A 4,801-nucleotide genomic window follows, 5' to 3' on the forward strand; every position below is an offset into this window, starting at 1 on the left:
CCTCACAGACTGACAGACCCGCATCACAGTCTGGTTGTGTCGGAAAGGAAAGTGAGAGCTGGGACCCAGCAATCATCACTACACCCCACTCCACCCCCACACCGCAAAACTCCCAGACATACCAAAGTGCAGGCCTTCTTAGGGCTCCAGACCTCCACCCACAGTGAAGTTCTTTGTGCCCCCTGTTGGAGCCGGAAGTAACATGTGACTCAGGGAATCCAAGAGACACCAGTGGACAACTTGGGAATGGATCAGGATTCAATGTGACCTTTTCTCAAATACCGTGCAGAAGCCAGCCCTTAAGAGTGAGATGGAAACTTCCATTTGGTTTACTGAGGCAAAACACCAGGCAGAGCGCCTGGTTCGTAGTTGGCATTCAGTAATTGGTAACCATTATGATGATTATAATTATGATTATTATGATTATTGAGATGCAGTTGCTGTATAGCTTACTGTGGCCTTAGATGATCTGGGAATGATTCACAGATGAAGAAGTCCTGCAGGCTCAGGACAAGTATATTGTAATGTGGAGGGCTTGAGCCATGATAAAAAATCCAGCTCCATTTTTCTTTTCAATCACTGCTCTAGTCAAGGGAGACCAGCTCCAAATCAATCCTCATCCTTTAACTCCAGCAACTGAAGCTCATGCACAACACGTTGAGATCATAAGTCTGAAGATTTCTGAGAGGCTGTACTTCTTGCTCCAGAAAGGCTCATCCCTGCCACTGTGCCCCTTTGATGTTGTTTCTCTAAGGGTCAGGAGATGCCTCAGAAGGCTCACTGTGCTTCATGCTAGAGGCCTAAGGAGGCCAGAAGATGCTGCAGGAAGTGAGAGAAAAATCAGAGCAAAGTAGGATGACAGGGCAGGATGGGGACGGAGAACAGGTGAAGATAGGACCAGTTGGGATCTTAGCAGGAAACCAATGAATGATCTGAAGAGCATTCTTTTTTTTTTTTTTAAGGATATATTCTTTATTCTGATTGTGATTATGATTTCATGAGTGTACACATATAAGTGTACAATTAATTTCTTATATATGTGCACCTTATTGAATAGCAATTATATTTCAATAAGGTTTTCTTGGAAAAGCTGTAAATGAATAATGAACTCTGCTTTTTTATTGTACTTATTTACTTATTTAATTTTTTTTATTATACTTTAAGTTCTAGGGTATATGTGCACAATGTGCAGGTTTGTTACGCATGTACACATGTGCTATGTTAGTGTTCTTTTACTGAGGGACTAATTACACAATGGCAGCAAGTGGGCACAATGCAGGGACTCAGGACTTAGCAGCAGAGCTGTTACCACCCCTAGGCCCAAAGGAAGGGTGCTTACCAGAAGGACAGAGTAACGTAGGCAGGTTTTCTTGAAAGAAGCAGTGACCTTAGGGCATGGGACAGTATCAGCCCAAAGATGGAACTGAGCAGAATAAATACCTAAATCTCACTGTCCTCCCATCCCCGACCCACCATATCTACTTCTGATACTCTCCCCAGTTCAAACTCATCTGGAAGCCTGTGGATTAGAGAATTCTGTTGATGTAATCCATGTAAATGAAGCTCATGGCCACAGAGCAAGGTGGAGAAGAACAAATAGAAGATCCCTGGCACAGTAGAGGAGGGACATCTAAGGATTGGGATTGGGTTATTGGGTTTCTTTTTCTTTTCTTTCCTTTTTTCTTTCTTCTTTTTGGTCAAGAAGATAAGACCACAGGCCCATCAGCAGCAGGATAAGTGAAGTATAACTAGCCCAGAAATGGTGATGAGTTTATGTTCACCATCCAAACCCTCTCTTTTCCCCTGGGACAAAAGGCAAACCTCATTTTGGAAACAGTGATGTCTGGGAGCAGGAGTAGGAAGAGAAAACCCTAGAAAAGAAAACAACGATTTGGCAGTAAGACAATAGCAAGGAGTAGAAAGTGACTATACAAAGTGTAGGTAGCTCCTTAATAAAGGGGCCAAGCCTGGAAATCTAGGAGTCCAGTGAGGGGCAGGGAATGAGGTCCAGATGAGATACCACATTTGCCATCATAGTCCAAGATGCCACTTTATTTTCTTTTTACCCATCCTCCTCCTGGAAGTCATACAAACCTTTCCCTAACATGACTGTGTGTGTGTGTGTTTTCACTTGTCACTAAATGATTGGTATTCAACGAAATGCTTCTATTTTTGGGGGCATTAACATCTCTAAAACAAGATGCAGAAAAGCAGAGGGAGGCAGCTAGGGGCTGCATTTAATCTTCTCTAATATCGCACTGTGAAGGAAACCAGGGAATGAAAACATAGTCATTTAGAAAATGGTTGATGAGTCACTGATTGGCACAGGGTAGAGAAAAAGAGAAGTCATTATTCATTCAGAGTATGCCTGGTCTTTAAAAATAGGCTCATCACTCTGCTGGAGGGGGTGTCTGGGCTTTAGAGACTGAGGGGCATGGGCAGGGGGCAAAGGGCAGGGACAGAAACTGCCCAAGGCAGTCAGGGCCCCCTCCTCCATCTAGATGTATCTCAACCCTTGGAAACTCTCCAGCTCTAAGAAGCAGAGAGACAGCTTAATGCACCTTGCTCTTCCTGTAGCTCTTTCTTGAGACTTTAGTAATACATTTTGGGAAATTTCAGCTTCGAGGGAACCAGGCCAAGTAGAAGAGACGGCACTTTTTGTGACGATGTTTTTGCCAACAAATGCGACACTCCATTACTTGCAGAATTCCTTTGCTAGGTCTTGGACTACCCAGATCTTCCTGCTTTTGACCCCCTGTCGTTTATTGGCCATTCTATAATTTCATTTATGGAGGTCGGGGGGGGGATTTAGAATCTATCACATTAGAACATGGTGAAATATTTACTGGAGGGGGAAAATTAAAGGCCTGGGTAAGCAGACGTTTAAAGGTTGCCTGGAAATTTTGTTTCTGCATGTATTACAGGAAAACAAAACAAAATAAAAACTCTGCCTAGTAAGGATTTTGCCTTTGCCTAATAGTTATTGGGCCTTAACATATATATCTGGCCAATGGGTGAGGGCTTGAACTGAAAAGAGGTTGATTGGTTTGCAATGGGAAGGGTCGAGAGTACATAACTTCAAGGAAGAGAAAACAAATGGGGCTTTCATCATAACACAATAGTTAGGATGATGAAGTTATGATGAAAGGTGAGTGAAGAGGAATTTGGTTGAGTGCTATGAATGGAATTCCTTCTTTACATTTTGTGGATACCACTGTAAACAATTTAAATAGGTTTTCAATTATTTTGGATTGTTAGAGCAGTGTATCTTCTGAATATGCACTAAGCGGAGGTGAACACTAGGGTGGCCCAGATTTATGCAGATTACAAAGGTGGCCAGGTGTGGTGGCTCATGTCTGTAATCCTAGCACTTTGGGAGGCCTAGGCGGGAGGATCACTTAAGCCAAGGAGTTCAAGACCAACCTGGGCAACAAAATGAGACCTCGTCTCTACTAAAATTAAAAACAACAACAACAACAACAAAAACAGAAAATGTAAAGTACATCCCTTCCATGCATATGTGTGCATCACACACATACATACAACTCCTTTATGCTACATTTTGGTTTGTTACTTACTTAGTTGTCTTTGCTCATACTAGGATAAACTTACCTACTCTAAGTAGGTACGGAAAAATAAAAGTCTGATTCTGGAGTGGAAAAAAAAAGTAGAAAGATTTTCAAGGCCCAAGTTAATCTCTGCCTGGAATTCTATTCTGAAAGGGCAAGAACAGCTGAGACAGAATCTTCTAACTTTCGGTCCTTCCATTCTTTGAGAAACTGCTAAGGTGCTGGAGGTAAAAGAGTGACTCAGTAGCCTGCATACCAGTGAAGGATGTTTCTATTTTATTGGGAACATGCAACTACAGTTATTTCTCATATAACATTATTTTAAACATTAATCTACGCACAACATAAAATTTTACTAATAGGCTCTTACATCCTTATTCTTCATCAGAGTAAATAGTAAGTAATTTTTTTCACATCAGATGGGTAATGCACCAACGTCGTAAGAAGGTTTGAGGGAGGCACATCTCACACACGAGCATGAAAACCCAATCATCATGCTTATGAACCACAAAAAAACTATGTACTTGAATGTTATATATATATTTAGTTCCTCAAAATCCTGAACATGGGACATAGAGAGTAGAAGAAAGGTTACCAGAGGCTGGAAAGGGTAGTGGGGGGTTGGGAGGAGAGGTGGGGATGGTTACTGGGTACAACAGAAAATAGAAAGAATGAATAACACCTACTATTGATAGAAAATATGATGACTATAGTCAGCAATAATTTCTTTGCATATGTTTAAATAACAAAGAATGTAACTGGATTGTTTGTAACTCAAAGGATAAATGCTTGAGGGGATGGATACTCCATTCTCCATGATGTGCTAATTTCGCATTGCATGCCTGTATCAAAACACCTCATGTACCCCAGAAATACATACACCTACTATGCACTCACAAAAACCTTTAAAAATAATTAAAAAAAAAATTTTTTTAAATCTTGAACATGACTTTTAGGCATACACACTCTCTTTTTATTCAACCAAGATCTGACTCTTCTAGAAAGAATAATAAAACAATATAATAAAATAATTATACATCATAATCAAGCAGGGTTTATTCCAAAAATGTAAGGTCTCAGCTGACATTTAAAAGGCATTTGATATTTGCAAACTATGCACCTGACAAAGGACTAGTATCCAGAATCTATAAGGAACTCAAGCAAATCATCAAGAAAAAACAAATAATCCCATCAGAAAGGGGGCAAAGAATAGACTTTTCTCAAAAGAAGTT

At 40.7% G+C, this 4,801-nt stretch overlaps 1 non-coding gene across 1 annotated transcript; it reads right to left on the reverse strand.

Annotated features, from left to right (window-relative positions):
* Positions 1-3,982: 3,982 nt before the first annotated feature.
* On the reverse strand, positions 3,983-4,086 carry LOC119620047 (small nucleolar RNA U13). The gene has a single exon (XR_005236442.1). It is a non-coding gene; the product is annotated as a small nucleolar RNA U13 (small nucleolar RNA).
* Between the last annotated feature and the right edge of the window lie 715 nt (positions 4,087-4,801).

This window comes from Chlorocebus sabaeus, chromosome X (assembly GCF_047675955.1).
Source record: "Chlorocebus sabaeus isolate Y175 chromosome X, mChlSab1.0.hap1, whole genome shotgun sequence".
Lineage (NCBI taxonomy): Eukaryota > Metazoa > Chordata > Mammalia > Primates > Cercopithecidae > Chlorocebus > Chlorocebus sabaeus.